We start from the raw sequence: 27823 nt of genomic DNA, 5'->3' as shown, positions 1-27823 counted from the left end.
GAATACTGATATATGACGTGTGTGGACATAAGTGGAGAGTATGTGGAAGTCTTATCTTCCTATCTTGCTTCTTTCTGGGTAAATCCAAAGACTTATCAGCAGCTCCTCATATTCTGTCAATATTTTACAAAATATAAGAAAATATATAAAAAAATTTACTCTGAAGCTTATACAGTAAGAGGCGTTTTGTTCATGCTTAATGTAGTGATGAGCTATATAATATGGTAATAAAATTTCACGTACGTTAAAATGATCCAGACGCAGTATTTACTTTAAAGAAGCGGAAATCCTAAGCCTAAAGTAAATACCCTCACAGCCGGAGCCATTCCATAAACCTTCCCACCAAGGCTATTCTAGAAAGCGAAGATAAGTCACATGTCCCTGTAATGATCGCCTTCTGGTCCTCCTCCTTCTATCCACTTATAATCAATAAACCAATTGTGGGCATAAAGGTTCCCATCACCGCCCCATTAACATTATCCTTCATCTCTATAGACGTCTCTGGTTCTTGAATTAGCGGCAGATTGGAAACGTTAACTTTTTTTTAAGTGGACATGTGTACAAGTGAAAACATGTGCCGGGCTGAAATAAAAGCATTGTGCCCTTGGTGAGGCTGAACTCTTAAAGGTAATTGTCGGGAAAACAAGATCCATACTTATCTAGCAATTTGTGGTCGAGTAGAAATAGTTGTATGTACAGTATGTTGCATGGATAGCCGGCACGAGAATAACATTGAAAGGAAAAAAAACAAAGGGTGTTTGCAGTTTGCAAAAAAAATAGTAATACAAAAATGTAAACAGCTACTACATAGCATACTGTAACATTGTGGGCAAGGGAGTCACTAAGGGGCAAGGAATCGCTATGGGCCTCAACAACCAAAAGGGTCATTTCCATTCAAACATAAAGTACCGTTAATCATGACAGTGAAAGTTGTCACACTGTTTTTTTTTTATCCGTTTTTTGCAAAATTGAATGAAAAAAATGGATGAAAAACGGATGCATCGTTTTGATCCGTTTTTCCCCCAAAAAAAAAGAACGATCAAAACACATCCTTTTTTAACATGTGGTTTACCACTGAGATGGTAACACATGCTCCCGTTTCCTGCAATCTCCTGGTTTGTACAGGACGTATTGGCAGTAAGTCTCCACTGTCTATGGTGCAAGGTGCAAGCAAGGTGGATTGTGAGAAAGTGTGTGCTCTACTGCATGGCAACAGCAGAGAAAAGTCCAGGAAATGATCAAATCTATGGGGGAGAAGAACAATACAGTCATGTAGGTTTTTATTTTCAGACAAAAACTTTTTGTAGGAAATCTCTTTTAAAGGGGTTACCCAGCCCTGCAAAAACATGTCCACTTTCTCCCAGAGACAGCACCACTGTTTTCTATAGTCCAGGTGTGGTTTGCAAGCTTGATTCACTTCAATGGAACTGAGTTACAAAACCTGCACCCAACCTGGAGACAAAAAGTGCTGTCTCTGGAAGCAAGTGGCCATGTTTTTGTAGCACTGAATAACCCCTTTAACCCCTGTACGACTCATGACGTAACTGTACATCATGGCGCCGCTAGGGGAGTTCAGAGGGGGGCCACGCAGCAACACCGCGCGTATATAGATGAGGAGGAAAAAATGAAAGAGCAAAAATGAAAATTGTTAAAATTGGGGAAACGGATCAAAACGAATGCACACAAATGCATCAGTTTTTCCATCCTTTTTTCTGTATCTGTTTTTTGCAAAAACTGATGAAAAAAACAGTGAGAGCCCAGCCTAAACCTATTCTACTGTAGAACAACCAAAATGCTAAGTGTGACCCCAACCCAACAGTTAATGTGTGAATACTTAACACTTACAAGACCCGGACAATTTTCATTTTTGCACTTTCGTTTTTTCCTCCTCGTGTATATAAGGCCACCGGGATCACTGCGTTTCAGAGCGGGTCGCTGCGCGGCCTCCCTCTGGACTCCCCTAGTGGCGCCATGACATACAGTTACGTCATGGGTCATCTATAGGTCAAAAGGGTTATCCAATGCTACAAAAACATGGCCACTTGCTTCCAGAGACAGCGCTTTTTGTCTTTAGTTTGGGTGCAGGTTTTGTAACTCAATTCCATTGAAGTGAATGGGGCTTAATTGCAAACCACACCTGAACTATAGACAATACTGGTGCTGTCTCTGAAAGAAAGTGGACATGTTTTTGTAGGGCTGGATAACCCCTTTAAAAGAGATTTCCTAGAAAGAGTTTTTGTATGTAAAATGACTTACATGACGGTATTGCTCTTCTCCCCCATAGATTTGATCACTTCCTGGACTTCTCTCTGCTGTTGCCATGCAGTAGAGCACAGACTCTCTCATAATCCACCTTGATCGCACCTTGCACCTTGGACAGTGGAGACTTACTGCCAATAGAACCTGTACAAACCAGGAGATTGCAGGAAACGTGAGCATGTGTTACCATCTCAGTGGATGCCCTAAGACAACAGGGCAAACAAAGAAGCTCACGGCAGGATCATCAATCTCTCATACAATACATTTTTAGAATTGCTTATTGATTTGAAATATATTTAAAGGGGAACTATCAGCAGGTTAGACGAATCTAAAGGCCCTATTCCACAGAACGATTATCGGCCATCACGGACGATAATCCTCCAGTGGAATAGAAGGTAAGGATCAGCCGACATCGTTCAGGTCAACTGATCGTTGTGTTGTTTGCCTTTCAAACATGTTAAAAGACAAACGACTGATACAGCAACGATCTGCTGCCGTCCCCCCGTGGAATAAGTGCAGACCGCTGCTGTATGCTATGGGCTGCCCGGACGATCAACGATTACCTCTCAGTCGGAATAGGACCTTTACCTGCTTATATGTCCCTATTGCACAGGAGATGCAGAGGAGGAAGGTATGTCTCTTACCTTACTTCTTGGGGCCATTTCAGTGAAGTTAGTCCTGTGCTCCATGGACCAGTGAAACCATTAGGAGTACTGGGGCACTTGTTAGAAGCATTGCCCTTCCCCATTGTGCTGATCTGCCCCAGCCGACCTGCCCCTTACTAATGATAATGAATGGAGCAAGCCAGCCTGGGGGCAGGTCGGATCGGTGCTATGGGGGTGGGCAGTGCTCCTAACAGGTGCCCCAGTGCTCCTAACGGTCTCACCAGAACAAGGAGCACACGACTAACTGCACTGAAACGGTGCAGAGGATGAAGGATAAGAGACATACTGTATCTTCCTCCCCGGCGTCTCCTGTGCAAGATGGACCTCTCATTAGGTTAGAGTTGTGTAACCTCCTGAGGGTTCCCCTTTAATATCAGTTATGACCTGTTTATGTTGGTGGGAAAACCTTAATGTTTGCAGATTTAGCAATCTTCTACATTCTGTTTGAAAACATTATCATTTGTATGTTGAGGAGTAAGATTTGGAGAAGTCTTTGAATGAATCCTCCGGCAGCCTATATTCTCACAGTACATTCCAATCCCGTGTCTCAGAGAAGAGTACCAGCTGCTGTGTTTCTCGAAAAATCATTTATCTAGATTGCTTTTAATCACTCATATTCTTGAATGTAAGCTAGCCAGGTAATTTACTTTAAGCTCGCTGCTTTCACTTGCCAAAAATTCTCTCCAGCAAAAACAAATCTATATAGAGGAAACTAATCCAACACGGGTTGACATACATAAGTGTAAAGACTTTTATAGTTCAATCTTCTGGTGACTCACGTTCATAACAGCTGAGCCAAACAATCAATACTCACTCTATTCATTTGACTTTTTTATGTACCAAGGAATAAAGTCAAAGTCTAAAAAAAAATAAAAATCACTAATTAATTATGAACAATAATAATAATTTATAGATGTCTCTATAGGGACATCGAGAACCTGGGAACATTCCTTCTTCAAATCCGGAACGTCAAGTTTTAATCTACAACGGGTTAACCAGAGCATAGGAAGTTTGGCTTGATATAGTGGCCTTATGGGCTCCCTGTCATCTTTCTACTGAAAACATTAAACTTAAACAAGAGATAATCAAAAAAGCAGAACCTGGACCGGCCATTCGCCAGGAGAACATCTGACTTCTTCACGCGATTAGAAAAGCTCTTGTTAATCTTTGGCAACATCTCCTTGAAGGCAAAAAAAAACCAGCAAAGCCCTCGATATTTATAACCTTAATTTGAGTGATATTTCAATTCCCAGCCCTAGCATCTAAACACATTTTTCTTTGATTTCCCAATGGCTTATTGTGTTTCAGATTCCTAGCACTAAACAAAAAAAAATCCTGGCTGCGGTGAAGCCGCTATTAATTTAGAATTATTAATTTTCAAGCACGTGCATGATCGCGATAGGTTCTCCAAGCATGGTATTTAGTTTACGGGAGAATCTTAGGGCTTTTATGGGTCAAAAAAAATATATATATATTGCCGAAGAATGCAATGAGCTGACAGGAGGATATGACTTTCCTTCCAAATGGCTTCAGTTGGCCGCGTTCTCATGTCATGTCTGTCAGGAAACAAGACTTCCATGGATGGGAGCCGGAACATCCATTTTATTTCTACATTCCTGTTTCTCAGCTGGCCAAATGTTTTTGCTTCTAGCTAGAAAAAAGTAACATTATCTACATCTGTACGGTAACTTAATAGATATTTAAGGTTAACACTAGGCTCAACAGCTTGAGGTAAATCGACAAAATGTCATCGACACGTCACTATGTAGCTTACATTTGGTTACGTGGTATCGAAACATAACGCACAGTACAGTATGTCTTGTAATAATTGGCCCCAGATTCCGTCCATGAAGGGTAAAGGTAATGGGTGAGTGGGGTTTCTGTAGTCAGGCATTCTCAATATTATAGATCTCTGTAAATTGTCTTTTAGGAATAGATTTCTTTTTGGCCTTCAGAACCTATGAACCTACTTTTTTTTTTTTTTTTACTATGGGGTGCAACATCATCTCATAAAACCTTATATCCCTGATAGTGCTGCTTCCTTATCCCTTTCCCTCCACATTCGCTATTACCTCCTAAAGTTTCCCACCACTGTCCTCCTAGGACAGTGGAATTTAAGGGCTTTTTTTTTTATATATATAGCGCACACAGAGTCCGCAGTGCTTCACCTATCTGTATGTTTTGGGTGTGGGAGGAAACCGGAGTACCCAGAAGAAACCCACGCAAACACCAAGAGAACATACAAACTCTTTGCAGATGTTGCCCTTGGTGGGATTTGAACCCAGGACCCCAAGGTAAGGACCTGCAAGGCTACAGTGCTAACTAGTGAGAGAAAGATCAGGATAGCCCCTCAACACTGCAGGTTTTCAAGTCCAATATGGCTAGGATGTAGGAGTGCTTAAAGGACGAAGCATCAAGGATCTGCATAGACCCTCCGATTCAGTGTGGTGCCTGGCAAAAGGCCCTGGCCGGCTGGCCAGGCCCTAGAAAGTCTCTCAGCAGGACATGTTCTCTGATGCTGACTGAAAGCTAACTGGAACTCGGAATAATCTGCTTCACCACTATATCTCAACTGCATGGAGCTTTCCTATAGGTGGAAAGAATATGGGGAGACATTAGGACTGACCTCTGATAGGTTCCCTAAGAAAAGAGGGATATCTGTGAGGTAGAGGGCTTCAAAACCGGCCTAGACAAGTTCTTAGAGCAAAATAATACAAATGCATATGTATAGAACCTATCACCCCTCCCCCTTCCCTGTATCAATCCCCTCCTTGGTTGAACTTGATGGACATGGTCTTTTTTCCACCTTATTAACTATGTAACTATGTAACTATCAACAGGGATTGGCCAACTCTCAGCTGGTAGCAATGCAGTCGAAATATATGAGATCTATCACATACACAATTAACCCTTTGTATTAATACTTTCAGCTGTGCTATACAATAGTAAGAGATGTGGTGAGACACCTAGTGGCGGGATAGAAAAATACACGTTCAATCCACAGAACCCCTAGCTTATGGTTTTCTTTCAGTGTCGGGCTACACATACTCAGAACAGTAATAGCACCGTGATTCTGGGACAAAACAGTTGGACTTTATATATCATATATGTTTCAAAGCCCTAATTGTGCGCACATCTCCAGACCCTATTTTTTGTATGGAGCAGGTTTCTATACTTTTTCTGTGACCTCTGTGACCTGTGCAGAGGCCAATCAACAAGGAGAGCGAGAGAAATTGAGCTCCTATTGTCTCCTCTATCTATTGGTTTAAACTTTCACTTTGAGGCTATGTTCAGATGCTGTATGACACCGGCTGTTCCATGACCTGTCAGATAAGATCATCCCAGCCGGTACCGCAGTACCTGACATGTCAGTTTTCAATGGTGCCGCTAGAGATTTCTCAAAAGGCAGCACTACGTAAGTACCGTAAAAATCACGGCCGTTTTTACAACAGCTGTGATTACTACGGAACTTACGTAGTGTGAACATACTCTAATGCTGTAAAGATCACTTCCCAGCAGCCTCCTTCTTATCATTATGGACAAAACAGTAAGTCTCGGCTTATTTTTTGGCTTAGTGGTATAAATAAAAACTGCAATATTTTTGGATATAAAAGTAAACTGTACCTTTCCTGGAGCTGATGGTGATTGCCTATTTAAAAACAAAGAAACATATTTTTATTTCTCAACCAAGTGTCAAGGAGGCAAGGCTGAGCTTCTCAAGTGCCACAGCCTAGCACCCACCCTCATTTGTCCCACCTCTCAGCCTCTCCTCGATTGACGGGGCAGGGCCTACTATAAGACGCCAGTCTTCATAAATGCCCCCCCCCCCCCAAGAAGTTCACAATCTGTAGGTTTGGTAGCCAATGGTGAAAATATGGTGAATTTTAATTCAACCATCATACAAAGATGCAACGTGCGACATTTTGGTCTTTTTCACATTTGAAAAAGACCCAAATGGGTCGAAACATTGACAATGTGTATGATGCTTGAATATAAATTCATCATATCTTCACTTTTAGATGCTGTTGGATTCAGCCTTTCTGTGATGTTAAATGGTCTCCGCTTGGAATTGGAGTACCTCTGATGTGCGTTCCACCTCTACTACAGCAAGAGGCATTCTCTTGACTTCTTATGGTATATCATCATGCATGTCAAAAGTTATTGATTGCAGTGGATCTCACAGCTTAGATCCAATGTGATCAGGAGATATAGGGGACAGTGAGAGAGCCTGGCAGCAGCGCAATCCACTCCCTGGCTGCTCATTAATTCCTCAATTCATTAAAGGGGTTATCCAGCGGTCTGACACAGTGCTCTCTGCTGCCACCTCTGTCCATGTCAGGAACTGTCCACAGCAATAGAAAATCCCCATAGAAATCCTCTCCTGCTCTAGACAGTTCCAGACATGGACAGAGGTGGCAGCAGAGAGCACAGTGTCAGACTGGAAAGAATACACCACTTCCTGTAGTCCGTACAGCAGCTGATAAGTACTGGAAGACTTGAGATTTTTAAATAGCTGTAAATTGCAAATCTATATAACTTTCTAAAACCAGTCGATTTGAAAGAAAAATATTTTCGCTGGAGTACCCCTTTAAAAGCCACATAGAATTACATTGTAGGGATTAGCCAATCAGGAAATACAGCCAGGGAGTGGTGGCACTGCTGCTGCGCTCTCTCCCTGGCTATATCTCCTGATCAATAACTTTTAAAATGCCTTATAACATGTCAAAAGTTATTTCAGTCACTTTTCCATATTATACAATCTCATCCCATTTTATTTTAGGACAAGTTTGTAGTTTCTTTCAGAATAATGGAAGTCTTTGAGAGTAATTTATTTTCCCCCGGAATACTCTCTCCGGAACAGTAATTCAAATGAAGTATTACAATGTTATAGAAAACGCATATTTTCGAGTTTAAATATGATACGAAGGAGGTATTTTATTAGTCCTAGCTGGGAGTAAAATAAATTGCAATATATTACGGTTATCTGCTTTAGGAGTTTGGCAAACGTCGTCTTTCTCTAGGTTCCATTAAAATGTGCTGTCCGGCAAAAAGAAAAAAAATATCTGGAATCATTCCTATATTAAGTGATGGGTATTTACTTGCTTTTCTTCTTTGTTCTCAGATGAATGACATATTGAATTTTAGACTTTTATAGTAAGGCTCTATTCACATTACTATTAAGAGTCTACTCTGGAGAGTTACGTTTCACGGCGGAAATCGAGCAATATTCCCATCATAATGATTATAAATGGAATCCAATGATCTCCATTTCGATAAATGGTGCTACAAATCTATAATTCACTGTGAAAGCACCTTAAAGAGGGTCTGTCAGCAGTTTTCAGCATCCAGAAATGTTAGGTTCGATCGAACTCGAACCTTCTCGAACCTTTTGCATTTGATTCCCGGTGCCTTCCCGTTCCATGGGGAAGGTGGAAACTGTCCGAGTACCACCTGAAAAACAGGGATACAGCCTAGGTAATAGGCTGTATCCCTGTTTTCCAGGTGGTACTCGGGCAGTCTCCATCTTCCCCACTGAACGGGAAGGCATCGGGAATCAAATGCTGAAGCTTCGAGAAGGTTCCAGTTCGATCGAACCTAACATTTCCCGATGTTCGATCATCTCTAATTATGACAGGGAGGCTTGTGGCATTCCACCACGGAATTCCGCCACTTTTGGTCCATGTGCATGGAGCCTAAAGGTTGATCTTCTGCAGCCTACGAGCACCCAGAGCAAGGTTCTGCAGCAGAAGTCACTGAAGCAAGGTAGGACCATGAATATTGGTTTGCAGATATAGTGCTGGTGTTCGGGACAGGGAATGCTTTAACTTAGAAGAAGAATGTAGTAAGACTAGTGAAACCAGAGGCACTGGAGATAGAGTAGGACAGAGAGAGTCTGCAGTCTGTAGCATTTGACCATCACTCAGTGAAGCAGAATACCAATGACATGTGGTGATGCCCTTGTGAAGTGTATGTGTAGTAACCTGGGGTGGCTAGGTGTTGTTAGCAGTGGGCTGGGTGTTGGGGTGTACCTACTAGGCACTTGTCACAGTGGCCTGGAGTGGTATGCCCACCCCCAGGTACACTAATACTGGCTTTGTAAAGGTAGAACAAGGTGCGTAGGTGTAGGTGCAAAATGACCACTTGAACAGAAACGGTTTACTTCAAAAAGTCAAAAAATTGTCAGTGCAATACAGTAGATACACTCTTAAAGATAAGGTGTAATAGCCAGGCACAACAGTAAAATAGACCTTTCACCTGATGGACAACACATAGTAGGTAACTAGTAAGTGTTACTTGTGTGAGCAAGGTTAAGGGGCTGTCAGTCTGGTAGCAAAAGTCCCCGGCTAGGACGACCAGGTGAAGTTAAACTCTCAAGGTTCCCAGAGAAGGTTGAGCAAGTTTCCATGGAGTTTATCAGCTTGTTTGCACTTTTCTCCACTGCAGATAAGTCCTTTTGGATGGATTGTCCTGACTCAGTGTAGGAATGGTTACCACAGGCGCAGACAAGGCATCCCAGGTGACATTGACCCCACCTGTGGGCTTATTACTGCATACTCTCCTTCTTGGAAAAGTCCAAGAAAACTAACCTTCTCCCTCCAAACTCCAACTACAAGAAAACCCACCCACAAGGAACTAACAAGCTTAAATAGGGGGTGATCGGGACCAACCTCCAATTGGAGGAGAAAGTGCTGGAAGGAATAGGTGTCAGTGTGTGATGTCTGATGTCAGGTGGTGTAATGTGAGATACTTAAGCTACTGGTTGGCCAGGAAACACAGAATATATAACACAATCAACATTTTTATACTTCAGCTGTGCAACAGAATAGGGGGGAGTGGGACAAGAAATGGTCAAAGTGCAAAACAGCAGCCTTCAGCCCAAAGTGGGACACCTGACATAAGTATCTTATGGTGATACAGAAATGTAGTGGCACACCTGTTCTGGGACACTACATCTGGTCAGCTCATGTGGAGGAGAGAGTGAGGAGGGTGGTGCCAGGTATAGAAGAGGAAAAGGCACTTGGCAGTGAGGCAAGAACAGGTGGCGCGGCCAGAGAGGGCAAGAATGGGGTATGTGAAGGCTTGGGGGGGGGGGGACCATGATAACTCTGTGTAAGTGGCTGTAAGTATGAGATGTAGGGGTAGTATGATGCTTGCTGTGAGAGAGTCTGTGCTGAGACGTTGTTCATGAGCACCTGCTGACTATAATGTGGCCTGAAGCTAAAGTCTCGCATGGCAGTAAAGACGGCTGACCTCCGCACAGTATATACTTTACAGTCGTAAACTGTACTGTTTCTAGTTTTACCCATAGTACCTGATGGGCATCATGGACTGATTGCACCCCTTGTGAAGATACTTGTATTTTTGTGTATTTTTTCTGTCTATGTGCGTGCTTTTGTGTCACCCATGGTCATACATGGATGATGAAGTGAAATGTGCTTTACTATCTGCTGCTATGGGGAGTGGTTAAAGTAGTTAAAGGGATTATCCGGCGATTGCTCATTTTTAATACAGTATGTTGCTGCCATATGAGAAAACATACCTCTCCGTGCTTCCCCAGTGTCCTGTGTGGTATCTCCGGAGCCCCATTCTGTCTGTAGCCGCTGTTACTTCCAAGATGAGCTTGTCTAGGGAGTGACAGTCCATTCAGCCAATCACTGATTGAGTCTGGGCAGCGCAGCGGCCAGTGATTGGCTGAGCAGGCTGTCACTCCTGAGACAAGCTTGTTTTGGAAGTATTTGCGGTTAGAGACCGTAGTGGGGGATGACGGTGTCACCGCACTGTACATCGGGGGAGCACGGAGAGGTAGGCAATACATGTTAGTTATGTTTTCTCATATGGCAGCAAGATATGAACGATTTCTCCTTTGTCGTTTGATTGCCGTTTGAATTTGCACAAAACAATTATTGTTTAATTTCAAATGATATAATGATTTTTCGCACAATAATCTTCTCGTGTAATAGGGCTCTTCCTCATCTGATCATGTACACCATAATGGGATTTATGCAATGCCCATCACCAAGGTGTGAGTAGAAGACCCACCATCCTTTAATATAGAAGATGTCCTACGCTTTTCCTCACTTCTTGGCTTACCATCAATAGATCATAGCAGCTTGTTTAAGGCGCGTCCTAAGTGAATACAGTACAAAATAAATGGGACTCAATGATGACAGACCCTGAAGAACAATGTTAGGAAATTTCAACTTCAAAGAGCCCTGGAAGATTATGCTCTTTACTTGTATTATATCAAGAAATTATTCATGATCCAAAGGACACCCAGTAGAATCCATACAATCCATATGTTACATACAAATACAAAAATCTAATTGTTTGTTTATTCATTATTTATAACTATAGATAGTAACTTTTTGCTTCTTTTTTTGTGGTTTGGAGTCACGTTTTTCCTGTTAGACCCATCTATCGTTAACAGATGAAGTTCAACATGAGCCAGTAACTCCACATAGACACAGAGCTACTGCATAGAATGAACTCTGGAGGATGAAGGATGAGCTGCTACAACAGAAAGATGGCGGCTGCTATTTTAGGAAAGCAATGGCACAGAATTGTTTGAATCCACACTTGGGCTTGACATCTGTGTGTTCACCGTAGATGAAAGTCTTTATCAAAGGCAGTGAAAGAGATATATTCCTGACAGCTCCACGTAGTCCAGTAAATTTGACGTTTCGGAGCTGTTTGGAGAATTTTTCTAGGCTCGTGAGTAAAGAAAATTTCAATTTTGCAGCTGGCTACAAATTCAAGGCGAAACAAGATGTTCACTTCACAAATATTTAGATGTATAGAAAAAAGTCAAGTGTCCCTCATAAATAATAGTGAATTCACCACTGGAAGACGTTGCCGTTTTATTGCACTCTTCGTAGAGGCTTGTTTGTGCTTTTAACGTTCTATTAATTATGGAAACTTCTTTTCCGTTGTGAATAATGGTGAAGGCTGCTATCTAGTAAAGAGGGAGCGTGAACCCCTGGGTGTATTGGCCTTGGGGCACTTCAGACAGTGGCCTTAAAGTATATGAGAAGCTGAATGGAAAAAGGTCTGGGGGGCGAGAGGGCAGGTCTCTAGTGTTATGGCGTCATGCACATGAGCACATTAAAAAATGCTTGACTACTGGACTGTCCTCAAAAAGATGATGTTAAAGGTTGTCTGAGATAAAAAAAAATAAAAATACAGCTTGTTTGGTTTCTAAAACAACAGAATACACTATAGCCACCTGTCTGCTGCTTGCTAAGTCCAGCAATGGGTTTCCAGCCCCCACCTGTACTTATGAGCAAATTTGCTGAATGTTAAGGATCATCCGAACATTCAGCATGGAGAAGCTGGATGCAGCCCTAAGGAGTCCTGGAAAATGTCTGGGATTAAGCCATAGGACATCAGGAGTCAAATTCAGAGCATATGAGTTTGGCCAAAGCCAAACATTCGGCAAACGTCTTTGTTTATTTCCCTTGATGATCTTCTTTCCCAAGGATGTTCCCAAGGCATACCGCAGCCAATATCTGGCCTTTGTTCAGAGATACAGGACCTCTGAGGTCAGTGATTGGCCACAGGAATGTTTTCAAAAGAGCAAGAACCCAGAGGCAGCAATGAGGACTGAAGAAGTGTCACTGGTGGCCTTGGTGGCTGTGGGGTCAGCCCACAGTATAAAGTCAATGGGGGCTTTCCGACTCTTCATTAACAGATGATGAGATAGAGAGTAGGGGGGCATAAATAACTTTTACTGCCCCACCCTTCTGTCCCCCCGTCTCCCCCCCACACACACGCACATAGGGAACATGGGCATTTGGCCCTGAACGTTCATATACATTGGGAGGTCGGTCAGGAGAGTTAACTGTCAGCTGAAAAAATCTAAGTTTTTGAGGGTGTACTGGGACTTCTTTCCCTTTTTTTTTTTTTTTTTTTGTGCTCTGCGGTCTTGCTTTTGCATATACTAATGTCAATACCAATCAAAAAATTTTACAAGAAAATTACCCATAAAAAAAAAAACATAACGTCCATCAGACATTATTAAAAACATACTCATGAGTGAAGGACACTGGTAAAAAAAAATCAGTAGCATGATAAATAGAGATTGCAATTACACCATGAGTAAACAGGTCAATAGCATTTACAATATGATTTTATTGAACACAAGATTTGATAAAAATCCAATTACTCAAATACAAATAGCGGTTACATAAATACGCTCAATGATCAATGAATCCAAATATATTGCAGCTGCCCAAAATCAGCCAATTCAGCCAAAGGGCTCTTTTACACAGAGCGATCACTGTGTGTAATAGTGATGTGTGGACGACAGATAATTGAATAAACTGCTAATACATTAAATAGAATAGAAAGCTGAGGGCACTCAACGATCAGTTGCAATGTACTTTATTCCAAAAGTGCAGTAAAATTTCAGTGAAGCATATCATTCTTCTGATGGCCATTTCACGCGCATGTGTGATCTGATGAAGAACGCATGTGCGTGAAATGGCCATCATGTCGATGTCTATACTATGATATGGTTTGACGTCACTGAAATTTTACTGCACTTTTGGAATAAATTACATTGCAATTGATCGGTGAGTGCTCTCAGTTTTCTATTTGTTGTTTGGATAAAAGGACTTTGTTGTGAGGAGCACCTCCATTGCAACGCCACGGTACATACACAGTATTTTAACTCGAGCTGATTGCATGCAAACCCACTGAGGGAATAGTGCCGGTGACCTCTTGAACAATTTTGTACTGTTAATACATTACCTCCCCACACTCCTGGTCTTCTTTTGCCCTCTGCTTTATTTCTGGCGGTCCCGGCCAGTGATTGGCTGAGCGGCCTCTCAGCTCAGAGACTGCTCTAAAACTAAAGCTGTGGTGCCGGGAAGCAATCAGAGGGCAAGAGAAGATTGGGAACATTGAGAGGTAATGTATTTACAGTTTAGGGCAAGGGCTTCACAGGCATCGCAATAACAATGTCTGTGCAGCCGGCTCAGTAAATAATCAATATCAATGATTATTGAGTCGGCTCAGTAAACGAGTGCCGATCTAGCAGATCAGTGCTCATTTACATCATATAATAGAACCCTTACTGATCTGATCTTATACCCCGTTGCCTTCACCTTACGGCCCAACGCATTTCGCTGTGCTTCCTCCAAGAAGAGCAAAATGCATCAGAGCATGAGGTGGGGGTACCTAGGCATATGATCAGGTCATAACTACGTTCACACTAACCTACAGAATAAAAATAAAATGTGAAGGGGAGGGGAAAATGCACAAAAAAAAAAAAAAAAAAAACAACAGTGTTATTATATTATATTATATTATATTATATAACATATTATTATATTATATATCATGTTATTATATGTGATTGAAAGTTAGACTTTCATCTGTAATTCTCGGGAATGAACAAAAATATTACATGAACCATTTAGGAACTACAGCCATTTTTTTGCATAGTCCATCCAAAAGTAATTGGACAACCTAACAACATTGTAAGTATAAGAGATATATATTTTTTTTTTATGAAGGAATTAATAATCACTGTCTGTATGGGATTTATCAACCAGAGACACGAAGGGGGGAAGAAGAACCAACTGAAGAAGAAATGGCAAAAAAAATAACTTAACAAGGAAAAGTTTGGCCTATAAAACATCCAGTAGACACAAACAAATGAGAACCATAAACAGTGTGTTAGGAAGGGCGGAGGTCTATAGAGGGAAATTACACGGTCCCAGGCAAAATATTTTTAATTTGTTGTGATTGGACATCGCCCGTCATCTAAACCTCAATAAAAACAAAACATGGGATAGACAAGATACAGCTGGGGAAGCGAGGACGAGGAAAAAGAAAAAGAAAAGTCTTAAAGGGGTTATCACATGGTTATAACTTATCACCGGATCATAAGAAAGGGGGCCACTGAATTTTTTCTACGAGCACCACCCTAGACACAGAAGTGCCATCTAAAAAACTTTTTTCCAGTACTTGTTAGCTGCTGTATGTCCTGCAGGAAGTGTAGTATTCTTTCCAGTCTGGACAGCAGGAGATGTTTTCTATGGGAAGTTGCCACTGCTCTGCACAGTTCCTGACATGCAAAACACAGCAATAACTGAGCTCAAGAAGATCAGTTACTAGAAAAAACAATGGAGTACTCACTCAAGAGTCTCCACTGATACATTGCCCCCTATAAGTGGGACTTGAAGGGCTATATATCAGGTTGGTTTGGTGAACTCCCCATTGGGAGTCACTCCCTTGGCACTGGCTATTCCCATGTTTTGAGACTCCACAGACCCCTTTTTGAATATTTAAATTTATAGGGGCAATGTATCAGTGGAGACTCTTGAGTAAGTACTCCATTGGTTTTTTTTTGTTCCTGGTCTTCCTGAGCTCAGTGATTAGTGTGTTTTGTTCGTATATTTTTCATTGGCCCTGGTAGTCAGAATCCTGCTCCACACTGATGAGGGGTAAATATCCCGAAACAGCTGTATGTGGATGGATGCCTGCTTTGGTACCCTTGTCATGTCACAAGACTCAACAAGGGTAAGACTTTGACGCAAAAGGGGTCACCCTGGTATTTCCCTATTTATGTTACAATTTTGGGAACTAAGTGGGACTTAAAGGGCTATGTATCAGGGTGGTTTAGTGAGCTCCCCACTGGGAGTCACTCCCTTGGCAACAGGCTTTCCTTCTCTGGAGGGATATCTGGCTATTCCCGCGTTTTGAGATTCGTAACTGAGGCTCCACGGACCCTTTTTTGCACAGTTCCTGACATGGACAGAGGTGGCAACAGAGAGCACTGTGTCAGACTGGAGAGAATACACCATTTCCTGCAGGACATACAGCAGCTGATAAGTAAAGGAAGACTGGAGATTTTTTTTCTAGAAGTAAACTACAAATCTCTGGCACTTTCTGACACCAATTGATTTGTAAGAAAATTTCTTTCGCTGGCATACCCCTTTAAATTAAATGAGCTTAATGCTGTGACAAGAATTTTGGAGTCATCCAGAATAAAGAAACAGTCACACCGGACCGCTTGGCACCACGGTCGATCAGCCATCCAGCACCCGAACAGGGCCAGAAGCAGCCATCTCTATACACAGTGTTTGGCCGGACCTAGCTACTGCACCTCAGCGATAATTATTTGAACCAGAGCTGAGCAGTAGTTACACCTCATGAGAAATTATCCCAACTTAAGCATGCTCAAATCCGATCGGGCAGCATTTGATCACCGGTGGCCAAAGAAGTTGGATGCAGCCCTAGGGACTCTAAAGAGTCTTAAATTTGGGAATTGTGTCACTGCCCTAATACTTCTGGACCAAGCTGTATGTTGTTTGCACATGTTATGCACATATATATATATATACACTCACTGGCCACTTTATTAGGTAACGGGTTGGACCCCTTTTTGCCTTCAGAACTGCCTCAATTCTTCGTGGCATAGATACAACAAGGTGCTGGAAGCTTCCTCAGAGATTTTGGTCCATATTGACATGATGACATCACACAGTTGCCGCAGATTTGTCGGCTGCACATCCATGATGCGAATCTCCCGTTCCACCACATCCCAAAGATGCTCTATTGGATTGAGATCTGGTGACTGTGGAGGCCATTGGAGTACAGTGAACTCATTGTCATGTTCAAGCAGAAATCGAGACTCATCAGACCAGGCAACGTTTTTCCAATCTTCTACTGTCCAATTTCGATGAGCTTGTGCAAATTGTAGCCTCAGTTTCCTGTTCTTAGCTGAGCGGAGTGGCACCCGGTGTGGTCTTCTGCTGCTGTAGCCCATCTGCCTCAAAGTTGGACGTACTGTGCGTTCAGAGATGCTCTTCTGCCTACCTTGGTTGTAACGGTTGGCTATTTGAGTCACTGTTGCCTTTCTATCAGCTCGAACCAGTCTGCCCATTCTCCTCTGACCTCTGGCATCAACAAGGCATTTCCGCCCACAGAACTGCCGCTCACTGGATGACTTTTCTTTTTCGGACCATTCTCTGTAAACCCTAGAGATGGTTGTGCGTGAAAATCCCAGTAGATCAGCAGTTTCTGAAATACTCAGACCAGCCCTTCTGGCACCAACAACCATGCCACGTTCAAAGGCCTCAAATCACCTTTCTTCCCCATACTGATGCTCGGTTTGAACTGCAGGAGATTGTCTTGACCATGTCTACATGCCTAAATGCACTGAGTTGCCGCCATGTGATTGGCTGATTAGAAATTAAGTACCTAATAAAGTGGCCGGTAAGTGTATATATATATATATATATATATATATATATATATATATATATATATATATATAAAACAATAGACATTTTGTTACGGGGAAGTTTCTCTGTATAGATTCTCTTTGCTGGTTCTGCCTTTGATGTTGATGGGTGTACAGTGGCTGGATTCTGACATTAGCAGAGCATCCAGGTGTTGAAAAGAGTCTCTGTGCATCTACTGCCGTTCTCTGCTTAGATCATTTCAAAGGGAAGTTGAAGATTGACATTTCTTGGCATCTATATCCTGTGTCATTCATTGTGTGCCAAGAGAAGTGTTAAGCCGGTGAACTCTTACAATCACACAGATTACATGGGGGGTTTACTTCCTTCTTCCCATTCATCTCTTTAATGCTCTCAATCTCGTGTGTTGACTTTTTTTCACGTCTTTTTTTTTTTCTGCTTCTCTATAACATCTGCTGACATAGTGAGGCCGAAGAGCAGACTGCAAATGTATTCATAGAATTTAGTTGATAAATCTGATTGGTAATAAAAAGCTTCAAGATGGAGTTCAGGGTTTCTTGATTTGACAAATTTAAAGGGGTTGTCCAGATAAAATAAAAAAAACTGAAGGACAATAAGGGTGGTGGTGTAAACATAATACACAAGTTAGCTGCTTTAAAATTTATCACTATCAGCTGCACATCTTCATGTGTAAACAGGAGATGAGAGAACTATAGCAATGAGAAACTGACAGCACAGATGTGCATACTTACCTTCTGCTGTGTAATCCGGCATCATCCCACCTTCTTTTTCTCACGCCCTGCTCTCAGGCTGACACAGCATCAGGCCCCTGGAAGATACAGTTGCGGCCTGAGAACAGGATGGGAGCGCCAGAGAGCAGGATGCCAGATCACACAGCAGAAGGTAAGTATGTACTGCTTTTGTTATCTGGGAACTGACAGCACAGATACATGCATATCCTTGCTGTCAATTTCCATGGCTGCACAAACGATACAAGGATCCTTCATGCAGCCCGGTTGTGCTGAAAGGTACCGCATCTCACTGATCGGTGTGTGTTTGTGGCTGAGAAATCTTTAAGTGTAAAGGGACCCTTAAATATCACTTTTAGGCTATATTCACACTACGTAAAACTACAGCTGTAGTTCTCGCCGCAGAACTACGGCCGTAGTTTTGCGGGGTGGGACATAGCTTTATTTTTAATGGGATCCCAGCCGGAGCGTACACACATCGTATGCGCTCCGACCGGGATCCCGTGCGGCGACAGAAAAATCTGACACATCAGTTTTCTGCGGCCGGAATTCAGTGAATTCAGGCCGCAGAAAGACCTGTCACTTCACACAGTGAAGCAAGCGGCTCTGGCCGCTTGCTTCACTGCGGGCTATGGGAATCTCTTATGCCGGCGCACGCTGATGCGCCCGCATCAGAGCTCCGCGGCCGGAAAGATCTTAAATAACAGCCGGGATGATCTGGGCTAAGACCGGCCGTTCCGTGACCTGGCCGGGGTCACGGAACGGCCAGTTGTTCACGTAGTGTGAACATAGCCTTAAAGGGGAATTATAAGCAGGTTAGATTAATCTAATCTACTGATAGCTCCATATTGCTTATGGGGCTCTAAGGATAAAGGTATGTCTGTTATCTTCATCCTCGGCGCCATTCCTGTGCTGTTTTAAGGTAGTGTTCCATATGGTAAGGCCGCTTGGAGCATTACCCTGCCCCCAGAGTTCCGTTCCACCCCCAGAGCGCCAGGACGGTGCCTCCAAACAGCCTTACCATATGGAGCGCTGCATTAAAACTGCACAGGAACAGCACCGAGGATAAAGGTAAGAGGCATTCCTTCATCCTCAGCACCCCATGTACTAAAGGGAGCTATAAGCAGGTTAGATTCATCTAACCTGCTAATAATTCCCCTTTAAAGATTTTTGGTAGCTAGTGACCACCTAGAGAGAGAGAATAGACAAGGTGTGTGGGAATAAGAACACTAATGCAGGTCATAGTAGTGAAAGAAGAAAGGAGCCTGGAGATTTCTTCTGCTATCTGGTAAAATACTTAAGGAAAATAAAAGTAAGTGTGGGAGGGAAGGGGATCCATGCTTCTTGAGGACTGGGAAATAATTTTAAGCAAGATGTTTTCTGTTTTAACTTTAAAATAAGTGACTGGGCCTTCTGCATGGAGGTGATAGTAAAGGGCCTATAAGTGACTGGGCTTTCTGTGTGGAGGTGATAGTAAAGGGCCTATAATAGTGAGGAGAGAAAGTAGTGAGAAAAGAGTGGAGTAAAACATTGAGCAGAGCCGGAGGAAGACATTATCCGGTGTATGTATATCTTTGTATGGGGGAGAATTAGTAAGTTTTGGAAAATCCCTAAGGGGTTTGTCATCTCCTTTTTCCTTCCCAAACCACGAGTCATCACTGGTCACGGGTAACATCCCCCGTCCCATCAGCCTTTTTAGGATACAGTGAGATCTATTAAGCTAGGCAAGTGGTGCAGAGTGCAGACAAAAGCTAACAGGGAGTGTCCTAATGGCTTGTGCTTCGGGCAGCATGCAAATAATGACATGTTCCCTTTATTAATAGAAGTACAGGTAGTTCTTTCCCACTGATCTTAAAGAGATACTACATTTTTTATTTCAAATTGTGGAGGAAGGGTTCAACTTAAAATAATACATGATGCAGAAAAGAAGCAGCCGTTAGGCACTCACCCCTCGTGCAGTAGTCAGACCTCCTTTATTCATACATAGCAGACAATAGGGAAGGACAACAGGTGTTTTTACCCCAGAACAGCAGTTTCACGCCACAAGGCACTTCTTCTGGCCAGGGTCTGACTACTGCACAAGTGATGAGTGCCCAAAGGCTGTTTCTTTTCTGCATCATTACTATTACTACTTGTTGTACTTGGAGCACCACCATACTGACCTGAAAGCTATATCTTGTCCTATTGCTGCTATTCCATTGTATCCGTTGTGGTGCTGACTGTATTCTGTTACATTATAAAAATATATTTATACTTCCTGCACTGATTGGCTGAGCAGGCAGTGTACTAGCCAACCCCAACAAGTCAGTCATGTACACTGGGATCTGGCTGTGAGGGAGTAGCTTCAATAAAGGACATTTGAAAAAAACTTTTGACATGTCAGAGAGAAAAAAGTTTTTATTGGTTGGGGCCTGGGTTTTTAGACCACGACCAATTAGAAGAACAAGCCGGGGAAGTCCGCACTCCAGTTAGTTTCTCTCCCGACTCTGTGTCAAACCAACCTGGACGGCCTCAAGATTTGCATCATGAGGCTCTCCAGGTCACACGGCACAGAGGCAGGAGAGAACACGCTGCACATAGACTTCTGGCTCGTCAAAAGTTTTTTTTTTTTTTGTCAGGTACAGGAAAGCACTTTGGAGCTACCCCATCTATGTCCACAGGTCGATAGAGAAAATATTAGACAATGCCACTAATAAATTCTGAGATTACCAATGACAATCTTTACTATTTTGTAGAATATAGTCAGCTGGAAGATATTGTTCCTCCTTAACTTGAGCCAATGGCCAGCTGCTTCTTAAGTTTTTTTTTTTTTTTTTACTTCATAGTTACAAGAGAAAAGGTTGAACTTGAGTGACTGACTTTTTCAACTTTATCAACTATGTCACTAGGTTGCTATGTAATCATGTGTATGTAGTAAAATGAAAACGCTAACTGCTATGGGGTCCATAGCATTAATAGCACACACAATTCTCATAGAAGTAGAGCCTGAGTCATAGATCCCTGCTCCCAGATACATGTCAGCTGTGTAACAACACATCATCATCACGCTGATGGCTCTTGAATATTATTTTGGTTCCAGGAGACTCTGAGCCAAAAATAATGAGATATGAATGTTTAAAAAAAAAATCAGAACTTTCTATGATCCAAACTGAATTTATGATTGGAGGAGTGAATATGTATACACAAGTTCTTTTACAGATGAAAGGTTTGATGCTTCATATCCAACCGGTTGAACATAAAACACGTCTGTGGCATTTAATATGATCTCTGTCTAAACATGATCCTGTGGATTATAGATGTTCTGTTTAATCAAAGTCAATTGAACCAAATATTTGATGTTTATCAACTCAAATTCCAAGGGAAAACAGGAAATAAAATAAAAATATGTGATTTTTGAATATTGTACTGTAAAAAAAAAGTAAATAATAACAAGTACTATTTATTGATTTTTATAGTGGTTTAACAGCTGACCAAAAAAAAATTATTTTGATGTTTAATTTTTGTTGTTCTTGCTCTTTTTAATGAATTGTTAAAATTTGTTTTATAGCTTTATGTTGAATTAGAAAGAAGATAAAGACCACCGGGTCCATCTAGTTCAGGGATGTTCAACTTGTGCAAATTACAATTCCCACCAAAGCCCTCCTGAATCTTTCAAAAAAATCTCCCTAGTTTTTGACAATAAGTTTCTTTTCCCTTAAGACCATCCACCTTTTTTTGTAGCTATTCTTTAGAACAGTTCCATTTTATCCAGACCTTTTTGAAGGTGTCCTTAAAGCCCTACGGTTGCATCCTCTAGTTAGCCCTAGAAGTTCTATTTCACTGGACTATTATTGGGTATTGCTCAAAGCAATTTTTCAGATCCCCTTCTGGTGATTATCCATCCACCTTGTGCAAGTTAAGGGCATAGGACTCATGATCATCAAGGGTGTAGGACTCTGCCCTGTGACTAATCCTAATGCCAAATTTGTACCAATGTGGCATGTCCACACCTCCAATAAGCCTTGTGACATCTATTCTTCCTGTCCCTCTTTTTTTTGATTAGTTACAAACAGAACTGATCAGACAACAGCCAGTAGATGAGTAAGGGTATGTTCATACTACGGAATCACCAAGGACTCCGCTGGAAATTCTCAATGTCCCATTGATTCCATGGGATTTTTCAAGCAAAGTCCACCATTGAAATTGACATGTCAATTCTTTGGGCGGATGGTGGATTGTGCGTGAGAAATCCCATTGTGCGGTGACTAACATTTTTTGCCAGGAGTTGTATATTGGATTGGGCAAAGAGAGTGAAGCATACAAGGGTCTACAATTGTCCAAGAGTCCCCATAAATCTGGAGCCATTCTACCTTATACCATGATATTGATTAGAAGCCAAGGACCTTGTGCTATAAAGTCAAACATATGTTTGGTAACAGGTTAATAAAACAAGTAAGGTCAATATTTTCTAGAATAAGGGCCTTGGCAGGAGTACAGACCAGTGTTCCTCAAATTACTTTAAATTTTAAAAATTCATGGACTTAGTGACAGCTCCCCTTTAAAGTGCAACAAAACCTAGGTTGGTTCCCACAAAGATTTGTCACTGTAAGAGAGAACCAAGTTCAGCTGTTGTTTTTCTACTCTTAATTCTTCTTAAATGAGATGTACAATTTAGCAGAGCCATAAATGAGTCATAACGACAATCTAATAACTAATTTGTTCACCACTGGCAAAGATTCTTGGAGTTAGGGGTCTCCTGGAGCGAAATAAATTGCTATGGGAAAAAATTCTAAGCTGACTTTAAAATCATCGAAATCCCCTTTTTTATAGTATAAATATGTTATTAAGACTCGATGTATAAGTGGATGTAAGAGGAACATAGATAGAAATGTTAGATTTGTGCAAAAATGTAACCTCTGGGTCCATGGACATAATTCAATAATATAATATTTTAACCAAAGAACTTAGGGTGCTCATAGGGTTACTTAGCCATAGACCGAGCACCCAAGCCAAGAATTGGTTCATGAAGAAGGTTGCCCAGTTCATTTTTTCATGCATCATATAAACAGTTAGGTGTATACATCATTCATATCGTGGTAAATACTTGTGTATACATCATGTACTGTACTTGGGGAAAAGATAGCACCAAGATGCTCTTAAGAAGGAAAGTGAGGGAGTGTGGTGCTCTGGCCAGTGTTCTACTTGTTGACATGTTCCACCTACTGAAACATTGCTTAGTGACTGTGTACATGTGCTGTGACGTGTACCATCAGAGCCGGACTGGGACTTAAAATCAGTCCTGGTACTCAAACTCCTTCCACATAGGTATTCCTGCAGTTAAACCCCTATAGGTATTGCTGTAGTTAACCCCACTGTAGTTAATACCCCCCCCCCCCCCCCAATATACCTGTAGTTAACCCCATTGTAGTTACCCCCCTTCCCCATAGGTATTGCTAAAGTTAACCCCATTGAAATTAACTTCCCCATAGGTATTCCTGAGTGGAGAGTCCCCCGTGTTCTTTCTGGTCTGTAATTGGCTGCTCTCTCTTCCCACTCACCAGCCCACAAGTGACACTGTCGCAATGGTGAGCGGAGAGTAGGGAGACAGAGTGGCCTCTTGTGGTCAAAGGTATTATGCTGCCTCTGTTTACCGGTACACCATAGGAGCCGATCACTTAAGGACCCATGATGTAGGTTCAGAGGCTGTATGAGGCAAGTTTAGAAGCTTGCGGTGGGCTGTCATTAACCACTTCAGTGCTGAGAAAGCTGCATTTAATGTCACTGTTAGATCATTTCCCCTGACTGCTGGAGGTCTCACCTTCCTCCGTACAGTCAGCTCTGTGATCCACTAATAGAGTCTGCTTGGGACAGACTCTATGTGAGGATCACAGGTAACTGATCAATTCTTTGCAGTGTATTGAATCAACATAATAGTCCCCTAGGGGGACTTAAAAATTGTAAAATTGAAAAAAAGTTTTAAAAAATATCACCCAGCCCCTCCCCCAATAAAATTTAAAATCCCCCCTTTCCCATTTTATATATTAAAAAAATAAATAAAAATAAATAAATAAACATATTATACATTGTATCGTGCGTAATTGTCCGATCTAATAAAATATAACAACAATGTTTCCATTTATGGAAAAAAAAAAAAGCAAAAAAGCACCGGAATTGCTGATTTTTTTTTTGTTACATCGTATATCAGAAATGTCAAAATGTCCCATCTACACAAATGTGGTACCAATAAAAACTAGAGATTGTGGTGCAAAAAATAAGACCCCCAAACAGCCCTCTTGGTTGAAAAGTAAGAGCCCTATGGCTCTTAGAAGGTGAGGAGATAAAAAAACAAAACGCAAAACCAAAATAAAAATTGGTCATTAACCCCTTCAAGACCGAGCCCATTAATGCAATGTTCCTCCCCGCATTCTAAGAGCCATAGAGCTGGAACCCATAGTGCGGGAACAATAATGTTATATTTTAATAGTTCGGACAATTCTGCACGCTACTGTATGTATTATGTTTATTTATTTATTTTTAAAAATATTTTTATAATGAGCAAGGGGGTATTTTAAACTTTTATAGGGGGAGGGTATAAGGGTCTTTTTAAATACTTTGAAAACCATTTTTTATTACACTTTTTTTTACTTTAAAACATGCAATTAATAGATTGCATATACTGATCTATGCTATTGCACAGCATAGATCAGTGTTATCGGCAATCTATTCATAGAGCCTCCCTGAGAGCAGACTCTATTAATGGATGGCTGATCCGACAGGACGGAGGTAAGTGTATTACCTCCACCCATCGGCACAAGCGATTGGAACCCCTGCAGCATGGCTGCGGGGGTCCCGCTCACTCAGTGACAGGTGCTTGTACTGTCACTGAGTACCTTTAACACCGCAATCACTATGTCCTTAAAGGGTTAAATCAACATTAGACTTATGTTCAAACTTTGGTCCATGCTGATATTTGGTATTTTAACTATTCGATGATCAAAGAGACCAAGATTCCAAACTCAGGAAGTCCTCGTCCTTTACGCACTTACACAAGGAAAGACACCTGTTCATCATGCAGGTTGTATATCAAATGAGAGAAATTAACTTTAGCTAAATCTATTATCAGCTTTTCAGCTTACCAGGAGACAATACTCTTTGTCATGTTAACAAGTCAGTATAATGGCACTGTTTGGCTAAAGAGGTTTTAGTGCTGTGTGGCAGGAGAGCTGACCATACAATCCGAGAACCCCCAAGATTCTCTGCTGCTGAATGTGGACATGCAGAAGCTTTACACATGTGTAGTAAAGTGAGACACCTAGTGGCCGTATGTATAAAATTGATTTAAACATTTAAAAAAAAAAAAAAAGAGCATGTATTGCAAAAATTATTGTGATTACAACTCCTTTTGTTGTCTTTAAAAAAAAAAAAAATTGCGACAGTGCCTCTTGGATATCTATACTGATATATTCAGGCATTAATCTGGTTAGAGAAAAAATGAAGTGACGTTCAAGAAGAGATTTTGAACATAGTAAGGGAAGAGATCCGTGATGATCATGAGGTAACAAATCTCCCTGTTTGGCGTGTTTAACTGTTTCATATATTACAATAGAGAATTGTCTTGCAAAATGTCAAGGAAATGTTTTCTCTTGATGTCATTCTGGCCGCGTTCCAGAATAAATAAAAAAGGCATTTGAACTTCCTTTGGAACATTCAACATCTCTGAATTTATTAAATGTTTGATTTTAGATATTGGATTTTACTATGAAAATGTGCTAAGAATGTTATCAAGTCCCCCCGAATGCATCAAGACCCCCAGACAATGCACAGTGATTATATATATATATATATATATATATATATATATATATATATATATACAGGGTGGTCCAAAAGTAAGTGGACAGTATGGGGGAAATTGATCAAACATGGTGTAAAGTGAAACTGGCTCAGTTACCCCTAGCAACCAATCAGATTCCACCTTTCATTTTCCAACGAGTCTGTGAGGAATGAAAGGAGGAATCTGATTGGTTGCTAGGGGCAACTGAGCCAGTTTCACTTACACCATGTCTGATCAATCTCCCCTTTATAACCCTATTACACACACTGTCCCTCTACTTTTGGACCACTATATATATATATATATATATATATATATATATATATATATTAGAATGCTCCTAGTTCTAGTCTCCAGAAAAGATATGAAAATGCTGGGAACCTCCTTTCCCAGTGGTAGATGGGTTCTGGAAGTACTGGAAGGCTTGAGAGAGAAAAAAAAATGCTGGGGTGCCCCTTTAATACCTTGCCATTGTTATGTTAATGGGGTTGTCCAGCAAAAATCTTGTTCCTTCAAATCAACTGGTTTCAGAAAGTTATATAGATTTGCAATTTACTGTTATTTAAACTCAAGTCTTTCAATACTTATCAGCTGCTATATGTCATGCAGGAAGTAGTGTATTATTTCCAGTCTGGAGAGCAGGAGAGGTTTTCTATGGGGATTTGCTGCTGCTCTTGAAAGTTCCCGATGTGGACAGAGGAACTAGAAATGAGTGATTCCTCCAGATGAGGATATACTGGTCAGCCATGAAGTACAGTATCTTCGCTGCCTGACCCCATTTATTCTCTAATAAGATAAGCAGCTCCTTACCGGCTTAACCCTCCTCTGCCCATAGAGAACACATGACGTTACCCCATGACCAATGTCCACGTGGACATGGGGGAAAAACAGTCTTCAATCCTTGTTCCTCGATGACAAGTGAGAGGGCGTGATATCTTATATTGTCATAGCAAATCCTCCTATCTAGTTTTGTTGACTAATCTGATCATAGTAACATTATATAAACAGAAGAGAAAAAAAAAAGTTGGAGGGCACTCACCATACTGAACTAGCACAAGCTATTAAAGCTGTTTCGCGCACATGCGTGCTTCGTCAGAAGCATGCATGTGCGCGAAACAGCTGTAATAGCTTGTGCCAAAAAGTGGTTGGCGTCCGAGCCCGCTACAGATGAACCTGCTGGAATTTTAAAGTTTATATGGAATAAAGTTTACACATCAAAGTGTAAACTTAGTAGTACAGTGAGTGCCCTCCAACTTTTTTTTCTCTTTTACGGACATATTTATGAATGTTTTGTATTCCACAAGGAGTGTTTTTGGTATATGTACAGTACAGTACAGTGTTTTTGATATATGCAACCTCATCCCGCAATCCAATAAAAGCTGTGTCTGAAGGGTAGTGCCGGTACTGTTCTCTTTATAAAACATTATATAAACACTACAATGCCCCACATTGTATAGGTTATCGGACAAAACAAATTTTTGTTTTTTTACTTCATTACTCTCGGGAAATATCCCATCGTCTGTCATATCTGTATAATATGGATGGCACCAGCTTCAAATGGATCCCAAGTTAGAGAGTTAATAATATATCCAGGATGAGAGGCTGGAGCGCTGGTATTTATCATTGATGGGGCTCACACCGCCATCAACCATATAAAAATTCTTCTGGGGTTACCTTAGCCTAATGGTGTTCTTCCCCTTCACTCACCATCTCCCCCCTTATTGCAAACATCTGCTGGGAAATAAATTAGGTTTTATATTTGCAAATGACATATTTGGCTCGGAGAACGCTTTGCTCATTTCATTTAACAAATACTTATGTTTAATCAAGTTTTTTTAATTCCAAAAACATTACAGCCGCTCACGCTGAAGAACTGATTCATTTAAAAAGTTATGGACTTAATGGAGTCGAATAATGTAACCGAATTGCCGTATGACCTTGTAGTAAATGAGCTTCTCCCGTTCCATTTGGATATACGACACAGTATTTCTTGATTTAACTTTGGCACGGTCCTTCCGATTTCATAAACTTATACCAGATGAATCATTTCATATTTCCTTAATCTGCTCCCAGCTCCCCCTAAATACTACTTAACATCAGCCCGTTCGGGAATCATTTCTAACCTTA

The sequence above is a fragment of the Dendropsophus ebraccatus genome, chromosome 6, assembly GCF_027789765.1.
Source record: "Dendropsophus ebraccatus isolate aDenEbr1 chromosome 6, aDenEbr1.pat, whole genome shotgun sequence".
In the NCBI taxonomy this organism is placed as follows: domain Eukaryota; kingdom Metazoa; phylum Chordata; class Amphibia; order Anura; family Hylidae; genus Dendropsophus; species Dendropsophus ebraccatus.
This window is presented reverse-complemented; position numbering follows the sequence as displayed.